The sequence below is a fragment of the Pteropus alecto genome, unplaced genomic scaffold, assembly GCF_000325575.1.
Source record: "Pteropus alecto unplaced genomic scaffold, ASM32557v1 scaffold38, whole genome shotgun sequence".
NCBI classification, from domain to species: Eukaryota; Metazoa; Chordata; class Mammalia; order Chiroptera; family Pteropodidae; genus Pteropus; species Pteropus alecto.
In genome coordinates, this window is record NW_006442512.1 from 4,932,167 (window position 1) to 4,944,331 (window position 12,165).

General features: G+C 34.2%; 1 protein-coding gene and 1 pseudogene across 2 annotated transcripts in view; one reads left to right on the forward strand and one right to left on the reverse strand.

Annotated features, from left to right (window-relative positions):
* UACA (uveal autoantigen with coiled-coil domains and ankyrin repeats) overlaps window positions 1–12,165 on the forward strand; it is a 79,828-nt gene that overhangs the window by 3,091 nt on the left and 64,572 nt on the right. The gene's annotated exons all lie outside the window — the stretch shown is intronic.
* LOC112471704 lies at window positions 2,886–3,004 on the reverse strand (annotated as a pseudogene).

A 12,165-nucleotide genomic window follows, 5' to 3' on the forward strand; every position in this document is an offset into this window, starting at 1 on the left:
TTTTTCCCTTTTTTTTTTTTCTTTACATTTAAATCTTTGATCCATGTAGAATTATTCTGGTGTAAGGTAAGAGATATACATCTTGCTTTCTTTTTTCTGCCCACTTTCTCCCCATGGCTACCTAATTTGATCTTAAAGCATTCATTCAGTTTTCATGGAAATGATCACAGTTTGTTCTGCACAACTTTGATTTGAGAAAAAATTTTAAAATATCTATTTTCTTTACATTTAAATCTTTGATCCATGTAGAATTATTCTGGTGTAAGGTAAGAGATATACATCTTGCTTTCTTTTTTCTGCCCACTTTCTCCCCATGGCTACCTAATTTGATCTTAAAGCATTCATTCAGTTTTCATGGAAATGATCACAGTTTGTTCTGCACAACTTTGATTTGAGAAAAAATTTTAAAATATCTATTTTTTAAATATTTTCATGTATTTATTTAAGCTTTTTATCTGGAGACACATTAGAAATAGACTAAGATATGTAAATATTTTATGATATTATAGTATGTGAAATATTAGCATATATAGTATGTGCAATAATTTAGCATATTAGCTTAACATGCTAAATTATAATTATATGCAGATTATGTGCAGAAAAAGTCATTTAAAGTATTTTGAATAATACCATGGTTGTAAATATGCCAGTGAGTTTAGAGTTTACTAAGTGGGTGTGTGTTTATACACATATAAATAAATAGTTCACAATTACAAATTACGGGTAAAATGTATTTGAAAGTTCTTTACTAATTAAATCTGGAGAGAGCTGCATCTTTTAATCATAAAAAAAGACAATTTTTGTTAGATTTATTTTTAATTACTAAATTAGGGCTTCGTATTTCTGAAAGATAATTAAATGACTAAATACTGTTTAAGATCTAGCCAATTATATATGTACAGTCAGTTCCATATACAGTTATGTGTATAATTATAAATACAATGAGAATAATAGGCTTGTTCCAGTTTCATCTACTTCAGATTAGGAAATTTGAGTAATTAAGGGACTGTAATTCTAGAACTGGTAGTAGTACTGCAAACTTTGTAAGTACTGCAATATTGTAAGCAGACATTTTGGAAGGGAGTTCCCCTTTAAATTGTACTTATGCTCAACATTTGTAGCTAAGCAGAGTAAATTCTTGCTTTAACATAATCTCTGACCTGGGATATTCTGTAGTGATCATTTTTGCTGCCCTTTCTCTAGGCTACTCTTAAAATGTGGCAATGAATTTTACAAATCAGCGACGAAACGTGTTCTAAAGCATCTTATTAATGTCTCAGTATTCTGAAAAAATATTGATATTTCTAAAAGAATTTAGAGTTATGGATATAGCAGCTGAAATCTTCAAAAAACTTCTTTTGATTTCCACTAAGAACAAATTTGAGATGTTTAGAAAGTATAAGAGATTAAATATTATTTTGTTTTAGTTGTGGTTTTATGAATGAGGGCTTTGTGTTTTCCACTCAGAGATTTGGGTTTATTTGAAAAGATAGCAGTGTTATTTTAACAATGATTTGGGGTAATGATAATTAAGGTCATAAATTGTTATATTTAATTTAAACTCCTGGTACTTAATTGAGCACTATTTACTCATTTTCATTAAAGATGCCAACCTTTAATAAAAATGCTTACTTTAATTAAAACTTATTCAGACAGTTTTCTAGGATTATCCCTGCATTGTATTTCTTGGTGGATCTTGAAGGAAGATCACAGTGAAGAGGCCCTCATTTTATACTTTTGGATTTCAATCCAGCCTCAGTTTTGCTCAGGTCTTCATGCCGATTTGAATTGTTGAATTTTATTATAATATTATAATGTCTTTTGGTGTATAATGAGTCCTACAATTTAAATAATGAGTAGTTAAGGATTTTAATTCTTTTAATAAGAGTGGAACAATGATTGTATGTCTTTATTTATTGTGCATATACATAATTTTCAAATTTAAAGTTATTCAATTTTAAATTTGCTCAGCAGTCGCCTTATTTAGTTTGGAAAACATTTAGAGAACACATAAGGGAGGCTTAAGAATGAATTAATAACAAGGTCATCATTCAAGAATTGGATAATGCTAAATTGGGAACAGAAAATGTGCAAGATGAGCCTGGAATCCTTTGTTAGGCTAGAAAGCAAGAAGACTCTCAAAGACAAGAACTTGGGAGCCAACTTGAGGTGGCTCCCACTTGGCCAATGATTGGACAGTGTGATTACCAGTGAGGATAATATGGCAGTAGACAGACATCTTTAAATTTATGAGTTCATAATAATGATTACCAAAACAAAACAAAACAAAAAAATAAGAAGAAACTTGTTAGGGAACTGATGTATTCTTTAAAGGTCTAGAAAATCAAGAGGAAAAATGAAGCATCATGTTTTTTCTTGGGGTAATCAAATATTTGATAAGGGAAAGTTTCTCTTCTATAAAAGCTGTTTGATCCTAGCTGATAGGTGAAGATGGGATGATAGAATTAGTATATCACAGTTTTGCAACTTTGACTTAATGGATCTGGAAATATTTATTAAATATTTATTACTATTAACAGCCTTGACAAAACAACCAAACCTGAAATGAGGCCTCTAATCTAACCATTTTACAGAAAATATAGGGGCTGGAGGATGCACTCAGCAAAATTCCATTCGTGGGAAACTATAGAAAAAATGGTCTGGTTTCTTCAAAGGTGTATTATAAGAAGGAGAAAAAAAATGGAAGATAAATCTAGAGATTAAAAGATTTAGGAGACGTATTAACCAACTGCAATGGTAGACTTCGTTTAGAACCTGATTATATAACTAAAAAGTAAGTTTATAAGACAATTGAGGAAATGTGAACATTAACTGGATACATGGTGATATTACAGAATAATCATAATAATAATTATTATTATTTACACCTACAGCACCCAGTCTTCCTAGGTAGTCTCCCATCCAAGTACTAACCAGGCCCAACCCTGCTTAGCTTCCGAGATCAGATGAGATCGGGCTTGTTCAGGGTGGCATGGCCGTACATGGGAATTATTATTTTAAAAGATTTAAATGTGACAATAATAGTAATGTGGGCATATTTACAAAGAGTTTTTGTCTTTCAGAGAAACATTTAGAAGTATGCTATTTACAGGTAAAATGATAGGAAGTCTGGGATTTGCTTCAGAGTAATCTGAGTGGGTAGGTAGGAGAAGTAAGTGGGAAGAATAGTTGAGATATAGGATTGGTCATGAGTTAATAATTGTAGCTGGGTGGATCATGATACTATTGCATTTACTTTTGTGATACTTCTGTATGTTGTATATGTTCTAAAATTTCTAAAAGATCAAGCCATTGTCTTCAATACTTTTAAAATTAGTTAACATCCATCACATCATCAGCAAATCAGGTTTTAATTAAAAAAAAAAAACTTTAAGAGTGCTAGAAATAAAATAACAATAATACAATATGTTAAAAGCCATAATAGTGGTGTATATACATTGCCATGGGAGCATGGAGGGTGGGGTCAGTGAAAGAGGTAGAAAAGCAAAGCTTGAGCCTGGGCCAGAAAGACAGTTTTCAGGGCTTTTCAAGCAAAACCACAGTGAATGCAGTGGTGTGGAGCCATGAAATTACACAACCCACCGAGAGAGCACCAGGTCTGGAAATAAACTTGGGCATTATGGTGGGGAATGGCGCAGATGAGGTGTAGGCAGGTGAAAATAAGGAGGTAGAGGGTGGTAGCTTGGAGGATATAGTCAAAGGAAGGTTTTTATTTCTTCTTTATTTTTTTAACGTGAATTAAAATTTCGAATTCCTTGACAAATTTAAACCATTGTTTAGAGAGATCTATGACTGAAACTGTGAAGTTTCATCAGAAATTATCCTGTGAGTTAACAAGTTCATCCTTCTTTTCCCTTTCCTGCCAGAATTAGTTAATTGCCAGCAAATGTCGTTCTCTCAGCCCTGTTTAACTTACAGTTGTATCCTTGGTGAAGAAATTTTGATTCAAGTATATTAGATTTAAACATCATAACTCATATATTTGCTCTTTCTTTCATCTCTATCATGTGGAAGCTTTTATTGTCCTGTTAGAGATTATACAAACATTTGTCTGTTCTGACACCATGGGATATAGGAAATTGTTGAAAATTTCTATATTCATAATCTTATTTATGCAAGAGAAGTCAAATAGATTTCTATAGGGAATATGCCTAAAAATGGATGGTTGAAATGGTACTTGCTGAAATTAGAAATAGAATGATAGGATAGTATATGCATATTACCTCATTTTCTTAAATCATATTTTCTCTTCTAGGCTTGAAAATACAGCAAAAAAAAAAACAAGAATAAATTCATGTGTTTATAGTCATAAAATAGTTTTGTCTGTTGGACTATTTTTATCAGGAACCCTGAATGTTATTGACAGTTACCAATTTATTTTGAAATGGTATAGTCTCCAAAGTGATGTGCAAAAGAAGAACTGATATAGTTGAGTGACTAAAGCTCTGGCAAAGGATGGGATGTGATGAGCTCTAATTATATAATCGAATCAGACTTGGCAAGTCTGATGTACCCTTGAGAGAGAGTAGCTGTATGACTGAACCAGTTAAGATAAAGGACTGTCTATTGTTTCAAAACCTTTTCCCTCCATAAAAATCATGCATGTTCATTGCAGAAAACAAAATATAGTTGAAGAAAAAGAATAAAACAAGTTACCCTTAATACTATATCCCATGCCATAAACCATGGGTTATGCTCTTTTTTAAGATTCTATACTGCCCTTTATTCAGTTAGCATTTAATTATATTAATGCCACAGTGAATGATATATGTATAATTTTTTGAATCATATTTGATTGTAATATTCTTTGTTTTTAAAATTATAAATAATTTGAAGGGATTTGAGCAGATTCAAATGTCCCATCAGGAATACTCAGTAAATGCTAGTGAGTTACTTAAAAGGAACTTATAAGAAATTCAAGTGCTGATAGCTAATATTTATTGAATATGTATGTCCCAAACATTGTTTAAAGTTCTTCACATTAACTTGGTCCTCACAGCAACCCTAAGAAGTGGGTACTATTGCCATCATTTTACAGATGAAGTTAAATAATTTACCTGTCCAAGGTGCCATAGCTGATAAATGGAGAGCCAGGTAGCTTGACCTGGAACCCATTTCGTTAACCATTGTGAACTGATATAACTTAAACTTTAAAGCCATATACTTTAAGCCATGTACCAAAAAAATTGGAGGGAGCTGTGTTTGTGAGGAAGGAAGGTCTTTTATTGTTTCTGTTGATTCCTCCTTGTTTGTATTGATCTTTAAGAGCTTTACATCTTTATTTTTGCTACTTGGCCAATTATAGATTAGAGAGTAGTGTGTGTCTCTCACTATAGTAGTGTTTCTGTCACCCTCCCTTATATTTCAAACAGTTTTGTGTGGTGTACTTAATTTGTAATAAGGACACATTCAGGTTCATGGCTGTTTTATATTCACTGTAGAGTGTAACTGGTGCTGTAAAAGTCTCTGATTTGTCCCATTATAACTTTTGTCTTGAATTGTACCTTTTTTGGTCATATTGTCCCTTTTGCCTTTTTGCTTCGTGTATATGTGTTGGTTCATCCAGTATATTATCCTATCATCTTTGGTTTTAGGTATATAGGAAGATGTTTAGGTGAAGTAAGTCCAGAGAATCTGAATTCCAAATTATCGCTTTACTATCTAGAGGGGTATGTGTGTGTGTGTGCATGTGTGTGTGCTTCTAAAAGGGTATATACTTTTTTGAGGGGGGAGATGATAATTTTTTAATATTGAGCTTATTGATATGTCGTCAATGTTTGACTCTACCTCTATAGTAAGGTTTTCCCTTTTAGGTGCACAAATATATATATTTTTTAATCTCAGAGACTTTCGGTTAATTTTTTTTCCTTACCAGATTGTGACATTATTGGAGAGAGAAAAATAAGGGGGAAGGACATATACATCATGCTTTCTAAACTAAAAAAGCGAGTGTGTAATAATTCTTCCAGCTTCTTTTTGTTATTCCATGGTTTTCTCATCTGCAGGGGACTTATGCTGTGCAGAGGTGGGGGTACTATGAAAACGAGTCTCCAGTGGGGAAGCCTTGTGGGTGAGGTTCTGGTGAGGCCAGCACTCTGATCTTTTCAGCTGTGTATGTGAGGAATAGACCACAAACACTTGCTGATTTAGTTATTTTAATGGGAGGTCTTTTTTAATGAGAGGATTTTTTAATGAGAGATATTTTTTATGATTCAAATCTTTCAAAAAATTAATATTTTTTATTTAAAAAATACTTTATGATATATAAACAACATACATGTCAATGGATAAGTGGACAAATGTGGAAAAAGGAGTGTTTTCTTAACCTTAGAAAAGGCTAACTGTGGGCCAAAGAATGTCCATTCATAGCTCTTGGAGCAGTAGAAAGGGTCTGGGTAATGTCTTAGGGTTACAGGGTCAAGCTCTGCAGTCTAGGTGACTTGGGTTTGAATATTGCTGCTCCAGTAACCAGCTTTGTGACCGTAGGCAAGTTACTTAAATATACTTGTTTCTCCAATGTTCTTAATATTACTAACTGAAAAACCTCTCTAGAAGTCATTTCATTTTTGTCCTTTATAACCAGATGAACAGCAAGCAATCTTTCCTAATCTTTTCCTTTCCAATTAATACATTCCCTCCTGGGCATTTATATAACCTCTCTTCAAAAGATCATCTGCCGTAGCCTCCTGCTCCAAGGGCGGTAAGTGGTATCTCTATTTTTCATTTATTTAAAAAAAAAAAAAAATTTGTTGAGGCCTAGGCTAAGCACTGAGGGATGAGAGGATGAGGAAGATGAGAGGCTCTAAATATTGTGGGGGAAACTCTGTAAACATAACATAATGTAATCACCGCTGTGATAGAGGAATGTACAAGTTGCTGGTTCATTCTAGCTGAGGAATCAGTGCAGGCGTTTTTTTGTTTTTTTTGTTTTTTTTGTTTTTTTTGTTTTTTGCAAGATGAACTGCTGCTGCTGCTTTATGTTAAAATTTAGGTGGGATTCGTATAACACAAAATTGACCATTTAAAAGTGAGCAATTCATCACCCCAAGAGGAAACTCTACCCATTAAGCAGTTGCTTTCTAGCTTCCTTTCTCTAACCCCTGGCAACCACCAATCTGTAGGATGAGTTCTTAGTCTGAGGCTAAAAAGAAGTGGGTAGTTGTGATCCAAGAAAGGATGAAGTTCCTTTCAGAAGGAACAGTAAGAACAAAGGCATGCAGCTAAGAAATGTCAGAGTTGGGAGAGGGGGCAGTTGGATAGACAACTCAGCTCCAAGGGATCATATAACAGGCGAGGGGACTGACTGGGAGATAGGCAAGGTGGGAGGTTGGGGCTAAATCTTGAGATGGCTTAAAATCTGCCATGTTTTATGAGTGTTGGACTTTGTCCTGTGTTTCAGAAATGCAGACTCATATGATCAAATGTGTTTTATTATATGGATTACTGTGGTAACTTTGTTCAGGATGGATTTGAGGGGGTCTGGCCTGGAGGTGGGTAGATCGTTTATGAGGCCACTGCAATAGTGGAAGTAAAAATTAGTGAGGGCCTGAATCATTACAATGCTGGGATGATGGACAGGAGGGCACATGTTAAGAGAAACATGGGTCACCTGAGACCCAGAGAAATTGCGACTTGCTGAAGACACACATTGTCAACAGACAAGTTGTTAGAGCCCTTGCCTGCTGTCCTTGAGTGATTGCCACTAAGCCTCCTGGGTTTGATGTAGTGTTAGGAAAGCGCAGTTCCTGACTGCAGGTAATTCTGTTCTAAGTGAGAGGGAGAATACTGTCTCCATCTTCCAGTGTGCTAGCAGCTTAGTGTTGTTTTAAAGGGCATTAAAATCGATTTGGAGGAATAGGTCAATGTTCTGATGATGGTGGTTGAAAAATACTTTTGAAAGTTTAATTTACTGTGCTAATAATCATTATAATCACAGATTTTTAGCAGGTAACTTGTTTTCTCCAACTTTTTATTATAAAAAATTGAAACACATAAAATGAGAAAGCATAGCACAGTGAATTGGGATCTACCTGCTCGTTACTTAGATTAAAAAGTTAACATTCTGCTATATTTGCTCTAGATATGTGTATGTGTGTATACATATGTAAGTATACACATATGTTCACTGGACCTTTTGAAAGTAAGTTGCAGATGTTATATTTTACCTTTAAATACAGTAGCTTCCATCTCTTAAGAATAAGACGTCTTCTTGTCTATAATATGTGATATTTTAAACTAACTTTATAGGTGAGGAAACTGAAGCATTATATAACTTATGAGGATGAAACAGATTTGGAAGAAATAATGTTTTTCAGTTCCCCAGATGGCTGTATCTTACATTGTACATGATAATATTATCTCTCAAATTTCAGTAATAATGTATTACCTTGCTGATTCTTGTCACATCCATGGAACACTGTTAATATCCTTTTTAAGTGACTTACTTTAAAACACTTAAATAGGAATATATTTATTTAGAAAGGAGACTATATGAAAAACAAGAAGAAAAGGGGATCTTAGTGGGCTCTGAGCTGCAGAAATTATCTTTCTGATGAGCATCTCTAAGGAAGGAACAGTAGTATAGTGGTCGAGACAGGTGGCAGAAAGAGGTTGATGAGCAGGCATGTGGCTGCAGGCTGTATGTGAGTACTTGTACTCTGCTGGTTTTGTCACTAGACTGAGCCAGAGACCAGGGCTTTGGAACTCCTACTGGGTATTTTTCTTTTATTTGTCACTCCATGCTCCAGGCCCCCATTGCCGCACGTATCCTTGTTGCAAGCTGATATTACATGATCTGGAACCTTAGAAGGAGCTGCCAGTAGACTGTGCCACCCACATTTGTCTTTGTGCCAGTGAGGTCTGTACATCTGCATGGTGGTATATGGACCACACTCTGAGAGATGCTTAATTTCAGTATTCTGTTACTAAGTAAATACCTTATTTTTGTGGATTGACTGTTTTAAACTTTGTTTTAGAGCTAAGAATTATAATTTATTGAAGTTCTTAATTATCAGCACATAGTCTTTTAGTACTGCATGCTAGGCACCGTGTTCCCTAGGAAATGTAAACAAAAATTCAGTGTATATTCAAAATTATTTGAAGTTTATTTTTCTTAATTCCTTTTCTCTAAACTTAAAAATCACCTGGAATTACAAAAAATTTTTCCATCCCAACTGTGTTTTATTCGGCTAACAAAATAAGATATTTCCTCACTAAATTTTCATCATAGAAAAGATGAATGAATGATAAAGAGTGTTTTTCAGGCTTTGGAAAACATTACGCTTGTGCATTTGATAAAGAGTTGAAGCTATTGTTAGTGTTTTATATTTATGGCTGCTATGAGCTTCTCATTCCATGGTATCATTCATAACCATCAATGTGCTCTTTCTACTAGTAAATACCAATAAGCAGAATCCTGGTTTATTTTCCTGGGAATAAGTCTTTGGAGTTCTGTTGAAGGACACCATATCTATAGTATATTTGTCATTGTATAAATTGTAATTACTTTCAGACTAAAAATTTCAGCAAAATTCAATTCCGTTAATCACTGACAGACTTTTTTTTTTTTTGTCGCAACACTTCTGTTGCCTGCCCTCATTTTCTTTGGTCACTCTAGGAACTGTTTTCCAGCCTCCTTGAAGACTGCCCCACCTTGGATCCAGTGCCAGCCTATTGACAGGTTGTTGGTAATTTTTAGCCCATTGGAGCTGAGATTTAGAGTTATCTAAGGGGATGAAGTTCCTAAAGGCTAACAAACATATTTATGGTCTATAATATTTTAGTTAAATTTAACAAATATTTATTTGGTACCTACTATATATGACACTTTCTTTTCTTCACAATGAGAGGGTGCGACTAGAAAATTGCCTCCAAAAGGTGACAGTTTTGCAGAAACATGTTTTGTTTTGTTTTTAGCTAGGAGAAAGTTCAGCTCCCTTTTCAATTAATTTTTAGATTCACGTAATTTTATACTCTTTCCAAATTTAAAATAACCTTGCATTTCACTTCTTTACATGTTTAAATATTAGATTTTTAGCATTTTAGGGTGGAAAGAACTTTAAAGTTTTCTAGTCTAGTGGCTAGATGACCTTTAAACTTTTTGAATACAATCCACAGTTAGGAATATATTTCCATTGTGATGCAGACGTGTGATAGGCAGAATTCCAAAAAGCTCCCTCCCATGATTTCCCACCCTAATCGCTAGGATTTTGAATATGATGAGGTAATATGCCCATGATTGTGTTATATTACATGGTAAATGAGATTTTGTGGATGTAATTAAGGTCACAAATCACTTGAGTTAGCCAAAGGGGAGATTGTCCAGGTGGACTTACTCTAATGACCGGAACTCTTTGAAAACAGATTTTTCTCTGGCTCGCACCTCAGTCTTACAGCTGCAGGCAACTGAAGTCTGTCAACCACCTGAATAAGCCTGGAAGTGCATTCTTCCCCACACGAGCCCAGCCTGGCTAACACCTTGATTTTGGCCTAAGAGAACCTAAGCGAAAAACCCAGTCCACTGCACCTGGATTTCTGACCTACAGAACTGTGAACTAAGTGTTGTTTCTAAGTGTCTTAAGTTTGTAGTAATTTTTTACAGTAATAGAACACTACTAAACAAGACTATTTTGCAACTGTATGAAGACATTCTGTGGAAGAAATGGAAATCTTATAAGTGAAAAAATCAAAATGAAAAATCTAGGTATAACCTGTTAATAGTCGTATAAAACTTTCACATGGTAAAAGACCAGTAGGGGCTATACAAAGATGGTCATAGTTATGAATTATGCAATATTTGTTTTCCATTTCTTTATTTTTACAATTAAAATAAATTTATATTAATATAATTTATAATAAACTTATTTATGTAAAACTAAGAACTTAAATTTATTTGGGAATTTATTACTGGGAGCATGCATATTCATAGTCCTACTAAGACTGTTGGCAAATTTTACATGAAAAACTTATGAATGTTTTTCTGATATTGCTTAATTACTGAATATATCATTAAGATAATTGCTATCAAGAACCTGTAGGTAACAAATTAAAAACCCTACATTCCTTAACATTCACCAATTCACTAATTTGCTGAGGAAATAGCTTTTGCTGTCAGATCTGAGAAGAATGCACAGGCCTGTACATTTTTTGAAAAGAGATTCTCTGTCTAGGAGTGGCTGTTGGAAAGATAGATTTAAAGTTGCTCATGTATGGCCTTTAAAGATATTATTGTCTTTAAAACACTTGAAGTAATTTAGCCTTCTTAAAGAGCTTTATTGCAAGGGGTCCTGTAAGTTAAGCTTTATTAATTAGAGCTTTTCTGTACACCCATTGAGGAAATAGAACAACAGGTTTCTTAATTGCTTAGATCTAATTGCATTCCTGTTGAACTGTTTTGTGTAGGAAAGGGTGAGTCACAAAGAAGGAAGGAACTACACTTAGGACACATTGAAAACACTTTGGGTGTGGTGGTGTGTTTGGGTATATTCTTAAGACAAATGAAGTGTCTCATTTAATGCAATGAGGCTATGGTGTAGGATTTTTTTGTTGTTTGTTCTAACCTATAGGATAAACTTTTCCTTTGCCTGCTCCTGACTGCTTAGCATTGAAGATACTTCTTAAAAAGGACCAAAAGTAGGGAAGGAATAGTATTGCATGGTGAAGGTGAAACCCTATTCTATAGTTATTTTTGTATAAAACTGAATTATTAGAACTAACATTCCTAACCATATGGTATTTTATTGCTTTTCAGTGTTCCTGGGTGATAACATTGATTCAGTTTAAATACTGTTAATTGGAAAGATTGACTCAAATGATAACATTTTCATTGAAAGTGTTAATACACACAATTAAAAAATTATAAACTACTTTTAAACACAAGGCCAACTTTATAAAAGGCAGAGTTTTGGAGTCCTAGAATGCCCCTTTTCCACTTTCACAACTTAAAAACTTTTAAGTGGTCTAAATGTATATGTATAATGACCCATTCTGCTGGGTTCTCCATGCCCTATTTGGTACATCACTCTAGTAGGCTAGGCAGGCCTTGTGGTTCGAGGGGACACAGAGATAATGATGACTAAGGTATAAGTACAGAGGCTTAGTATAGGACAGACCTCGGGGATGCAGATATCTGGATGTTGTTTTCTG